The 13846-nt window shown below is 46.9% G+C and overlaps 1 long non-coding RNA gene across 2 annotated transcripts; it reads right to left on the bottom strand.

The window, feature by feature from the left end:
- Positions 1-1462: 1462 nt before the first annotated feature.
- On the bottom strand, positions 1463-8379 carry LOC107281216 (uncharacterized). Of its 2 annotated transcripts, XR_010741870.1 has the most exons (7): positions 7452-8379; positions 5422-6759; positions 4802-4875; positions 3598-3749; positions 2426-2536; positions 1774-1851; positions 1463-1671 (listed from the first exon to the last, which is right to left on the bottom strand). It is a non-coding gene; the product is annotated as an uncharacterized lncRNA (long non-coding RNA). The 2 variants fall into 2 exon arrangements; XR_001546567.3 differs by lacking the exon at positions 5422-6759.
- Between the last annotated feature and the right edge of the window lie 5467 nt (positions 8380-13846).

Genomic DNA, 13846 nt, shown 5'->3' with positions numbered 1-13846 from the left:
GCTCATCAGATGCCTTTTCACTGTGCCATACAGCATATCTCGGAGAGCTAAGGAGACTGAAATATACCTTACCTTTCGAAAAATCAACATCTTCAGAAGATATGTTAGCATTGGAGTTATCAGTAACCATGGAGCCCTCCACATAAAGTCTAGACTTGTCTGCATTTTTATGTGGAGGTAATCAATCCATGTCTGATCAGTGAAAGAAATTATTAATTAGGCCATGCTGCAGAAAATGATTTAAAGATGCTTATGCCAAACAGGAAAGCAAAGATAGAAAGCAGATAAAATTCCCTATCCTCTACCTTGAATATCAACATCACTACCCTTTGAACTGATCAAACTCTAATACTGATTGCTCAGTATATCCTGGTAATCTATAATAGATTAACATAGAAGCATGAATATGGTCTGGTATAACACGCTTTCTTTAATTTGTCATATTCCTTTCATATAATAAGTAAATAACAATACAATTAATTCTTGAACATGCAAAACAGTATGAAGCAAAATACAATCTACATATGGAATTTTGCACAATTTATCATGCAACTAATTTTTCACTGTAGTTTATCTTACCAAAAGAAGTAACACAGAGCATGAGAGATGCACTGCTAATTGTGCCTCCTGCAAGGAAGAAAGTTAGTAGAGCTAATCGTTTGATAGTAGTGTTAGTTCCAAAGGCTACTGCAAGAAAGAGAGAAGCAGATTACTCTTATCTTTTAGAGAATTTTCTATGTATGTAATTCTATACTAAGTAATTATGCAATATTTTTCATGCACAAATCCTCCTTCACTTCAGTTTCTCATATACTCAATCCTGAAACATGGAGGGCAGAGATGCCTACCTCAATCACAAGAGCGAAAAGCTTTCAAAAATTTGATGAAGCTACTTTGAAACTTCAGTCTGGAGACTTCACAAACATTGAATTTTTCATCACATTTCATAGTCTGTGACGCTCGCATGACGAAAATTCATTCGCCACCTATCATGCGTCTCTAATGGCGTTCTATGACGAAACCTTATTTTTATGTCATGAATCTAGTGACGATCCTTCTGTCGTCATAAATTTATGACGCTCATTTTCGTCATTATCAAGCCTAGAAAATGTCATTAAATACATCATGACCCATCAAGGGCCTTATAGTAAGCAACCTATTTATGGGCTTAGCCCAATTATAAACCTGGTTAGATTTAGGCCCAGCCCATTTAACACGATTAGTTTCAGCTCAATGATATTATATCCGTTGACATTTTCAGCCCAATTTGTCTCAGCCTATTTAATGGCCCAAATCATGTTGGGCTTAACACAGTTTGTGCCTAAATTAATGCATATTTCATATGTTTTTAGCAAATTTAGCCCGTTTTAGTTTCCAAATTTAGCCCAATCAGCTACCAAACTTTTATTAGGATAATAAATAGTCCATATAAATGCACTAAATATGTCATAAAAACACAACATGCAAAAAAGCCTTGAAGTTACAATAGTGGTGATATCAGAAATACAATATTTTACATTGCTCAGACAATTCCCAAGAAGCAAAATAGTTTCCTACACAAAAATATGAGCTCCCAAAGACCATAATACAATAAATTTCACACATCCTACCGTAGCAAACTAGAAAAAGACAAGTTGCTGACAAACAAAGTCAAATACTAATCATCGTCACCTGCAGGAATAGAAATAAAGATTGATAAGCCCATAAGTATCAAATAGTGAGGAAATGGTATTTAACTAATCCACATGAATGAATAATCTCCTCCATACTTACATCTATAAAAGCATCATCTCTGGATCTACAAAAGCACCATCCACCACATTGAAAAAGCCATCTTTCAGGTATTATCACCTGACATGAACAAATGGTTGAGCAATCTACTACTGATTGGGAACAATGACAAACAATGAAAATAATCAGATCTATAGATTTCATGCTTCATCAAGGGAAAAACTCTAGTTCAAAACAACCTAGCCTTTACTAGGCAGAACTGTGCCCTTCAGGTACCCTACTAACAAGAAACCAGCTCAATCATGGCCTCATGGAGGATCAGTTTGATAATCCTGAGATAAGTGCGCGGATTAAAGTGCTGTTGGCTACCATTTATACCACAAAATGTAGCAGCCAGTCAAAACTGATGTGGTTCGAAAAGTATAAGACTGCTCAAAACTTGAAGTGTAACTAAACAATTAGAAACTGGGTTCAGAAAAATAAAGCTATGGACCCATGAACAAACTGGGTTCAGAAATACACATCAATCAATTTGTCCATTTCCACTGGACCTTGCACACTATAAAAGGTACTATAGCACAACAAATTTGTTAGCACATATAATAAGCCAAATTCACCTTCAAATGCACATAGTTTCAAGAAATAAGCATAATGATATAGGTTATATAATAAAGAATTCATATAGCTGACTTACCAGGCTCTTCGTGTAAAATGAGTATAGGCTGGAGAAACCTAATATTGTCATATGAATCTTGGGTCGTTTAAAGTAACATGCAATGCTAGACCCTTCAATGAAGCCCCAACTCTGCAAGAAAAATCATATGCTTTCAACTCTTACAAAGGAAGCAGTATTTGGAAGGATTCAGAGGAAGGTGACATAAATGCAACTTCTTTTGTGCACGCTACTAATATCAATGGAATAAGCTGCACATTAAGTATTACATGGTACGAATATGTAAGGCAAAACAGTAGAGAAAAGAATAAACCAGAAGCCTAAAGAAAAGGCAACCTGTTCAGTTTGTCATCAATAGTCATTCTGTTATCCATCTATTCCCCATCCTCATCGTTGTCAGTAGCATACAAATGGACACACAGAATCAATTTTCATCTGAAAAGGGTCATATTGTCTAGAACTCGGTTTCATTTTCTTACTTCTTCAGAACAACAAAAGAAACACACTCAGAATTTTATGAAACAAAATACTCCCTCTGTTTCACAATGTAAGTCATTCTAGCATTTCCCATATTCATATTGATGTTAATGAATCTAGACATATATATCTATCTAGATTCATTAACATCAATATGAACGTGGAAAATGTTAGAATGACTTACATTGTGAAACGGAGGAATTAGAAGCTTAATTTCATGATATGCAACGACCACAGAGCTTAATTTCCCATACGACCACAAACAAATCAAAACATATTGCCAGCCAGCCTATATGTGCTAGTCCCAATAAAATAAAACAGCCAAGGTCAGATCAAATCAGAAAAATATTCCTTTCCACACTCAAGACATCATAGGAAAGCAACATGTATACTGTACTAATTACTAATTTACTATAGATAAGTATGGTCAAAAGAGCTAACACTAGAACTGTATGCTCCAATGAAATTAATAAACCATAGGGATCAGGACCTTCAGTAATTAAATTCAAATGAAAAGTAAACAGTGGTAACTATGGCTGAGGAATTATACTTGTCCTTAATCAGGGAACAATCTTTGTGCATGGTGTCACGCCCAGAAATTTAACCCAAATTTCCAAACTATTTTGTGTATTAAATCCCTGTCGAGGACCAGCCAGGGTACACAAAACGACAAGTAATATATAGTTCCAAACGTAAATAAAGCGTAAAATACTTACAGAAGACGCCCTTAGTCCTCACACCGAAAGAGAACGACAGCAACGGAAAAGGCGACCCTAGCGGGGCTTCAGCTCCACTCCACAAGCAAAACTCAACTGGAGTCTGAGCCTTGGTCCTCTAACTTCGTCTTCAGCTCAGAAGCACTACACTTCTGAAAGGGGGCAACAATAGCAAGGCTGAGTACAAGCACCGTACTCAGCAAGCCACACCAATGATGCATACGTGCAAAGGGATACAAGGACGGTTTGTGGCTATTTGCAAAAATGCAGTTGCAAAGCATTTTATTGAACAAAATAGTAAAACAGTTGAATAATTAAAGTAATATTAAATCTCCACAGATCAACGCTACACCACTTGAACAGGCTCAACCTTCCAACCTGAACTAACAGTGCATTGAGTCGATTTATTAAGTGTGAGACTAATCACGGTGAATCTGGTCGATCGCCCATAACCGCGGGCACAGCTATTCGAATAGTTCTACTCTGGCCAGAGGTGCATAACTGTACCCACAAGACACAATCCACCGGCATGTCACCGTGCCTGCGCAGACATGTCACCATGTCGAATGATTGTGACAAGACCCTTAGCATAACCCTCCCCTAACCATCCACACCACACTAAGGTTTCACGCCCACCCTATACCCCGGAGGTGGACAGTCCCCTCGAGCGCCGTGGTGAATCCGGCAGCTGGACAACCGGACACCCCGGCCGACCCAACTCCATCACGCCCACCTTCGCCACCGGTGCCTAGGAAAGGGTCGAGCTATATTACAGATCAAGCAGTTACTCACTCCCGCTTGTGGCAAGCGCTGTATGTATTCCAGGGTTTCTAGTGAACCGGTCCTTAATTGCCATGGGTGCGACCAGCAAAATCATGCACCCACAGCCCACCAATCAGTCGAATTTTAGTTGGATAATTATGACCATGAACCATGGCCAGATGTCTCGAGCACGCAGCTCGTCAAGATACTAGATGTCTAGAACTGTAATTATCCCATCAACTAAGCTAGTGGTAATTAAGCATGGCTAAGCATAAAGTTCTAGCTAGGTCACATAAGAAACACAAGCTAGTCGATTTATCACCCAAGGTTGACAAAGGATAGATATCTTCCCATGTAATTAGCAAAACATGCATATTTATTTGAAAACGGTAAAACGTTTATAAAATAGGCTCAATATGCTCAAGGGAAATGTGTGACTTGCCTTGCTTCTTCACTTTGATCTTCCGAACACTTTTCCTCACAACCATGATCTTCCGAAATGACGGGTTCTACTCGCTGGCACGAAAAACGAGGAAAAACTCTAATAAAAACCAAGTAAACAGCACATAAAAAGTAAACAAACATGTAGAGCTCAATTTTAGATGAATTTTGCAAGTTGAATGGCCCAGTTTGGAGTTCGTATAAATTAGATATGAATTTTAGAAGTTTTGAGCCATTTAAATGAATTTCTATAATTATTAATGATTTATGGCGCAATTAATATTTACTTTCTCAAAGGGAATGGTTGCTGCTGACGTCAGCAAGGGGTGAGGCGCGGACCGCGTCCACAAAGGGGCGGGCCCCACACGTCAGCAACACAAGGGGCGACCGGTCCATCATGGACCGAGTCCACAGCGGCGACCAGCCACGCGGGCACGCACTCGACGGCCCAGATCAGCTGAGGCCGATCGGGCGGCCGAGCGGCGCAGTGTCACGCCCAGAAATTTAGCCCAAATTTTTAAGACTATTTTGTGTATTAAATCCCTGTCCAAGACCAGCTAGGGTACACAAAACGATAAGTAATATACAGTTCCAAACGTAAATAAAGCGTAAAATACTTACAGAAGAGGCACTTAGTCCTCACACCGAAAAGAAAGCAGCAGTAGCGGAAAAGGCGATCCTATCGGGGCTTCAGCTCCACTCCACAGGCGAAACTCAACTAGGGTCTGAGCCTTGGGCCTCTAACTCCGTCTTTAGTTCAGAAGCACTAGACTTCTGAAAAGGGGGAACAATAGCAAGGCTGAGTACAACCACCGTACTCAGCAAGCCACACCAATAATGGAGATGTGCAAGGGGATACAAGGATGGCTTAAGGCTATTTGCATAAAGGCGGTTGTAAAACATTTTATTGAGCAAACAGTAAAAAATTAGAATAAATAAGGTAATATTAAATCTCCACTGATCAACGCTACACTACGTTGAACAGGCCCAACCAACCCACCTCTACTACAGTGCATTGAGTCGATTTATTAAGGTGAGACTAATCACGGTGAATCTGGTCGACCACCCATAACCGCGGGCACGGCTATTCGAATAGTCTTACTCTGATCAGTGGTGTACAATTGTACCCACAAGACACAGCCCCACGATACGTTACCGTGCGCTGACATAACACCACAAATACCGGAAAGAGACCGTGACAGGACCCTTCGCATAACCCCCTCTAACTAAACACACCACACCGCAGGTTTCACCCCCACTCCTCGCAAGGCAACGGGCAGTCCCCTCTCGTGCCTAGGTGAATCCGAAAGCCGCATAGACCATCGCAGGGCCCATCCGAACTCCATCACGCCCACCCTTGCCTGGATGCGTTGGCTGGAGGAATCTACACTACAAGCCCAGCCGTTGCCCATGCTAGCTTGTGATAAGTACAATAAATTCTTCCAGGGTTTCCCGCGAACCGATCCTTAATTGCCATGGGTGCGACTAGCAAAACCATGCACCCACAGCCCACCATTCAGTCGCATGTTAGTTGGATAATTACGACCATGAAGCATGGCCAAGTGTCTCGAGAACGCAGCTCATTCTGATACTAAAAAGGTCTAATGCTGTAATTCTCCCATCAACTGAGCTAGTGGTAATTGAGCATGGCTAAGCATATAGTTCTACCTAGGTCACATAAGTAACATGAGCTAGTCGATTTATTACCCAATATTGACAAAGGACAGATATCATGTAAGCATAGCACAACCGAGCAGATAGGTAATACCCGGATCCCATGTAATTAGCAAGACATGCGATTTTATTTGCAAACGGTAAAACATTTGTAAATTAGGATCAAAATGTAAATTAGGTTCAAAATGCTCAAGGGGAATGTGTGACTTGCCTTGCTTCTCCACAACAACCTTCTGAACTCTTATCCTTGCAAAACCGATCTTCCGAAACGGCGAAATCTACTTGCTAACACGCAAAACGAGGAAAAACTCTAATAAAAACCAAGCAAACAGTGCATAAAAGTAAACAAACATGTAGAGCTCAATTTTAGATGAATTTTGCAAGTTGAATGGCCCAATTCTGAGTTCATATGAATTAGATATGAATTTTACAAGTTTTGAGCCATTTAAATGAATTTCTATAATTATTAATCGAATTATTGCGCAATTATTAAATAATTTCTCAAACGAAAAAGGGACTACTGACGTCATCAAGGGGAGAGGCGCGCCGACAGGCAGGCCCCGCACGTCAGCGGCACAAGAGGACGGGCGCACGGTGGACGAGTCCACCGTGGACCACCGTGGACGGGGCGGCACAGTGGACCCGGACCACGGGAGTTGTCCATGGGACCGACAGCGGCGCGGCAGGGGCACGGGCACGGCTCAGGCCGGCCGGGCCGAGCGACGGCGCGCGGCGGCGCGGCCACCGGCTGCGACGGCCGACGACGACGCACGCGGGCGACGGCGGCGCACACGAGAGAGCGGAGGCATGGCGCGGCAAGGGGAGGCGGCAGCCAGCTGCCCGACATGGCCGGCAGCGGCGCGGAGCGCGATGGCGGTGCCCGGTCGGATGGCCACCAGCGGTGGCGACGCGTCGCGAGCAAGCCCGGGAGGCGGCTGACGAAGGGGAGGAAGAGGGAGAGAGAGGGGAGTGCTCACCGAGGGCCACGACGGCGAAGGGGAGGCCGACGGCAAAGAATGGCAGTGGCGGGGCTCCTCGGTAAGACGACGCGACGGAGCTCCGACGACGGGCGTCACTCGGGAATGGGCAGACGGGCTCGGCCTCGATCTGAGAAGGTTAAAGGAGGGGAGGACTGGTGCGAGGTGACCGGAAACGACGGCCAACCGCGACAATAAGACAGGAGGAGCTCACCGGCGATCGAGGGAGGTGGAGCTCCGGCGGATTTCCGGCGAAGAGGGGCGGCGGCCGAGGACCTCCTCGTCCTTGCGGAGCTGAGGGAGGTGACGGCACAGGTCGGCAACAACGGGAGCGGCGGCAGCGCATGGCTGGAGGCGGTGAGTGGCGGTAGTGGCTTGGCCTCGCGGTGGGAAGGTGGTTCCGGCGGTGGAGGAGGGAGATAGAGTGGATGCCGGGGTGCGGTGCAGCGCTGCGATGCTATAGGTGGCGGCGACGCAGTGCGGGGGCGACGGAAGCAGCAACGGCGCGCGGCTGGAGAGCTCCGGCGGGCGGCGGCGGCTCAGCTTGGCGAGGGGAGAGCGGGAGAGGGCGCGGGGAGCTCGGGAAAATTGGGAAAATGGGAGAGGAGAGCACGGGGATCGTTTTTATTGTCGCGGGGCGGTGAGATCGTGGCCGCGGAGGGTGGAATCGGCCGGCAACGGCCGTCGGAGTGGGCTCCGGCGACGTGGGCGAGGTGGGGCGGTTCGGCGCCGGTTTTGGAGGGGAGAAGTGGGGGAGGAGAGTGGAGGAGGGGGGGCGACGTGGTCCCGCGGTCGGGGCTAGCGCGTGGGTGGAGGAGGAGGCGGAATCGGCGGCGACGTGGGGAGGCCATGGCGGCGGTTTCGGCTCAGGGAGCCGGAGGTTAGGGATGGCCCTGACAGGTGGGGCCGCGCGTCCCACCTGTCGGCCAAAGGAGAGAGGGGAGGCCGGATTAGATAGTTCAAATAGACTTTTGGGAGAGAGGGCCGAGCGGGCCGAGGGAGGGGAAGGGAGGCCGGCCTTGCCGGGAAGGAGGGGGAGGGAATGGGCCGAGCCCAAGGAAGGAAGGGGAACGAGAGATTTTATTTGTTTTCCTTTTTATTTAATTGGTTAAATGAACTTTGTGCTCCTAAAAACATTTCTTGAGCTCCGAAAATTAACGGAAAAATACGGAGAGTATTTTAGGACGCAAAGAATATTACAAAATTATTCCCAGCCAATGAGTTTTAAGGGAAAATTTTAATTCTCCCATTATTTCACTTGATTAAATTGGTTTAACTTTATTTAATTTCTAGGAAACACATTATTTAATGATTTTTAATCCCAAACGAAAATCGGGGCGTTGCATGCGGCCACATGGGCGGCTTCAGGACGGCCGGCCGGCGGGGAGCGGCAGCGACGCCTGGGGCCAAGAGGCCACCGGCGGCGAGCGGTGGCCACGAGAAATGCGGCGGAGGGCGACGGGAAGGGAGAGGGGAGCTCACCGAGAGGATGGGACGGCGAGGCGAAGACGGGAAGGTGGCCGGCGACGAGGATTGGCGGCGGTGCTTCTCGGGTTAGGGTCAAGGACGGCGCTCCGGCGACTCGCGACCATGGCGGAGGTGCGGCCGAGGGCCGGTAGGACCGAGGAGCGAGGGGAGATGGCGGTTCCAGCGGCGGGAAAATGGTGGCTGAGGTGCGGCTTGATGTCGTGGAGCTGGTGGAGGGAACGGCGCAGCTCAAGGTGGCCGGGAACGGCCACGAGAGGCGGCTGGAGGCGACAAACACGGTGGCGGCCTCGGGCTTGCGTTGAGAAGGCGATTTCGGTGGGGGATTGGGGAAGAGAGGAGGGGGCCGGTGTGCGGTTGGGAGCGGTGGAGCTAGTGGTGGTGGCGGCGCAGCGCGGCGACGACTGGAGCAGCAGTGGCGGCCGGCCGGAGGTGGCCATCGGTGGCGACGGAGGGAAGTTGGTGGTGGCGGAGTGGTTTCGGGCATAGGGGAGCTCGGACGAGGTGGGGAAACGAACGAAGGGAGCACAGGGAGGCTTTATATGGGTGCGGGGGAGGGAGATCGTGGCCGGGAGAGGCGGGATTGGCCGACGACGGGGAGGTCAAACCGGCACCGTTTCTTGCGGGGTGAGTGAGGGAAATGGTGGTGGAGATGAAGGGGAGTGCGTCCGCACGGTTTGAATGAGGGGCGCGGGCGGGACAGCGCGGAATCGGTGGAGAGAGTGGGCAACGTGGCCGGCGGTTGCTCCGGCTGGATGTTGGGGATGGAGCTGATTGGTGGGGCCGCTGGTCCCAGCTGTTGGCCAAAGGAGAAAGGGAAGGCCGGTGGAGGGAGGCATAACAGACTTCGCGAGCGGGCCGAGGGAGAGAGAAGGGAGGTCGGCCCGAGACGGAGTGGGAGGAATTTGGGTCGAGCCCAAAAAGGAGGAAGGGGAAGGATTTAATTTGTTTTCTTTATATTTTAATTGGTTAAATGAACTTTGTTCTTATTAAAATGATTTCTCGAGCTCCGAAAATTCATGGAAAAATCATGAGAGTATATTAGGGCACAAAGAATATTACAAAATATTCTCGGCCAATGAGTTTTAAAGGAAATTTTAATTTCCGCCATAATTTCACTTTATTAAATTGATTTAACTTTTATTTAATTTCTAAAAAATGCATTATTTAATAATTTTTAATCCCGAACGAAAATAGGGACGTTACACATGGCATGTAAAAACTAGGGTTTGCATCAGTGTAGGATACATACAAGTGATTTTAGGGTATCTAGAGAAGAAAAAGAACTTGGTGACAACTCAAAGTTATGCACAAGACATGAACTAGGATCATCGTCAACTTTTGGCATTCTTAATCATGTTGGACATGACATGAAGTAGAATCTGCTTCAATAACTAGAGCAGTATATGTGAACTAAAAAGAGCAGACCAAGCACCACCTGAACTTAACATGAGAAAGAAAGTACCTGTTGGCGGCTGTTAAATGTCGATTCTATACCGCCAACATCTGCATAAAGATCAGATAATAAAACGTCCAACATAGTGATAGGTGCTTAATCGAATATATTCCACAAGTGTTGGTATATATTTATATGCAGATGATAAACCCTGAAGTTGGGAGGAAAATCAGACTAAAGTGAGGAGAATTATGTATCCATACAAGGAGGGTTATGAACTTCATCAAAACATCAGTAAATCAACCCAAAACTCCAAGAAATAGATAGAGGAAGGTCCAGGGAGTCCACCGACCAAAGGCCAGGCCAGGAGGGCCCAGCCCAGGTTCGGCCGACCCCCCTGGTTTGGCTGAACCCTGGTAATTGCCGTTGATCCTAGGTTTTGGTATGGACGGTCCTAATCATCTCCTGATGGCGGTTGCGGGGCATTTCTGACAATTCACATAGTATAACCGTCATACCTACCTCTATATAAAGGCTTCACCTCCTCACTTCATACACACACTTCCAAGCTTGAGATGAATCATAAGAGGCTCTATTGTACTATGTTGTATACTAGAATAGGAAGAGAGTAGAGTAGAAAGAGTCGGAAGAATTCCGGAGTTGTCGGTAATCTTCTCCTATTTCTTTTATTCTGTTTATTACTCTAAATTCAATATAATATTCTTCTTGAGTAATTTAGATTTATCTTGTGAGAATTATCTCTTGTTAGTTCCTAATTAGCATACGGGATTATTGTTCACTATAATCAACTAAAATATAGGGATTGCTTTGGTGAGTTATAAACACTAAAGTAGATAGTAATTGCTTAGACGTGGTGTTTAGGTAATTATTATTCAGTAATTGCTGCGTATCCCACAGTACGTGAGGTGGGTGTAGAGGTGGTGACAGCCCTCGAGATCACTGAAGTCATCCCTGTCCGAGTATGTAGTAGAGCGATATTTGGGAATAGCGGGTTGCCAGTGCCTGAAGTATTGCGTTAGGATTAAAATTAAGCTTTCCCTAGACACTGTTTCTCACTAGTGAATCCTCTCTATCCTGGCCTATCATTTGCTTGGTGTCCTTGGATGAACCGGAGGAAACTCTGATCACACACGTTTCCTTGGATTCGATACCCTTGGAATACTCCTTAGGGGAAGTGCTACATCGGTATATCCGTGCGCTTGCGGATTTTTATCTGTAACCGTATCAAATACCAACAGTACCTCAGCAAAATCAGTTTGAGTAAGTCAGTTACCTCATGATAGGGGCAACATTCAGTGTGGTTCAGGAAAATGAGACGATGATAAAAACATGAACTTATTAAACAGAAGACAATTCGTTGACACGACGAATCATATTTTATTAATAAACAGTTCTACAACGAAACAAAGAAAATTAAGTAAGGCCACAAAAAATTTTATGACTTCTGCCAGAAAAAGACCTAATGTTGTTTCTTTTTATTGTGTTCATACCCCCAAATAGCCATTAATATCTAAGAGGTAAAAGAAATTCCAAACACACAAGGCATAAGACAAGTTTCTTGAAATTGCTGAGTGAACATATCAAGGTATGAAGCAATCTTATAATTAGCCTACTACTATCACAAAATACGGTGAATAAAAGTATTGGTCCTGTTAATTCCTTTTGGGCCGGAACTGTTAAGCAAAGGTCTTTACTTACTCAGGACACACCGTTACAGAAATATAAAGTGCATGAGAAAGGGTTGTGCACAATAAGCTAGGGATGGGCTCTGTGTTTGTGACCTCATTTAATACAAGTAAAGTTCTCTGTTTTGGCATAATGGCAGTAGACACGTTTCAGCAAACATTCCTGAAGTTCTTTCGACTGCATCTAACCTCAGCACTTATGAACCTATGTGTTGGCGGATGGCTTGAGGCCCTTCGACCAAATCTGCCGAAACCCGTGGCGAAGGCTATGAACCAAGGATGATGCGTGGCGAAGGGTCGCGTGAGTACCTGCCGAAGAAGGACGACTTCGCCATGACCAGTTCGCCCTGGCATCTAGCTCAAAGAAGGACGGCTTCGCCATGTCCAATTCGCCCCCGCAAGGGCCGAAGAAGCCTTTCCAGCCCGTCAAGCTTAGGGGCTATAGGACTGGTGATCGCCCGACGGCTCATCAAGGGCCCATAAGCCCCCTTAACACTATGTAACCCTGTAAATATCCCTTTCATAAGGGCAACCATGTAAATTACTTAGTATAACCTAAACTCTAGTAGTAAGAATCTGTAATGGGGCTATAAATAGCCCCCTAGGGCCATGTAATAGGGGGGAGAGAAAAGGAGGAGAAATCCCAAAAAAAAACTAATACACTTCATTTCTTTATAACCACAGTTAAGTAACCACGTCTTTCGATGTATGCAGTTGTCGTTTCGACAACAGCTGGCGCCGACCGTGGGGACCTCCGAGCGAAACCACTGAGAGCGAATGCCACCGAAGAAGGTCGTGAAGGAGAAGGTTACAAAGCGAAAGGAAAGCAACGCTGGAGCGGGCATGGCTGTCGAAGAAGGAGCGGAGCCTTCAGTGTTAGGGGCCGAAGTCGGAGGAGCACCATCCACTTCGGTGCCGGCACCATTGCTGCTACCTTCGGCCCCCGCCACCTCTGAGCAGGCGCCGAATGTGGACGACGTGGCGAAGGCAGCCGCAGTGGCAAGGGCACTCCAGACCAGGGCGGAGGTCCTTTCGACAAGTCAGCTGCTGGTGCCCCAGGCCGTTCCCTCACAGCCAGCAGCGGCCCAAGCGGCGCTCCCTGCCATGCAAGTCCAAGTCAACTCCGACCCTGAAACACAAGCCGAAGCCGATATGGAAGCCATGCGGCAGAACATGGCACGACTCCAAGACATGCTTCGCCAAATGCAAGAACAGCAGCAAGCGTACGAAGCGGCAAGGCGATCCAAGGTCGCTTCAGCACCAATCCTCCAGTATTCGACAGGATATGTCCCACCTCAAGTCTATCCGCAAGTGCAGTCCCAGCCCAGTCTGCCACAAGTCTCGCAGGCATCGATGCACTTCGTCGGGTAGCCGACAGCTGCAGCAGTGCACCAGGCCCCCCACGGACAACTGCAAGCTCAACCGGTCGTGACCCAAGTACAGCCTCAGCCACTTGGCCAGGTGTCGCAAGCAGTAGCAGAACGGGTTTCGACTCTGCAGGCACAGTTCCAAGCTTTCCTTCAGTAAATCAATCAGCCCCACAACATTTCGAATACAACTCCCTCGACTCGTCCAGAGGGGAATACAAGTCAAGGTGCACTTAGTTAGTTGCCGCCGAACCAGCCGAATCTGGGGGCTTCGCCGTGGAGTCAGGTACCTCAGTGCGACTTTATCAATACCGCTCAGGCGCAAACCGTTCGGCCGCAAGGACCAACACCAGGCTTCGGAACAAGCCAAGCACCAACCTGGGTCGCCATGGCATGGTCGCAGCCAGTTTTCGACCCATCCATGGCGGCTCAGCAAGCATC

The sequence above is a fragment of the Oryza sativa genome, chromosome 6 (assembly GCF_034140825.1).
Source record: "Oryza sativa Japonica Group chromosome 6, ASM3414082v1".
NCBI lineage: Eukaryota > Viridiplantae > Streptophyta > Magnoliopsida > Poales > Poaceae > Oryza > Oryza sativa.
The sequence above is the reverse complement of the archived record's forward strand: the minus strand, read 5'-3'. Positions and strand labels throughout refer to the sequence as shown.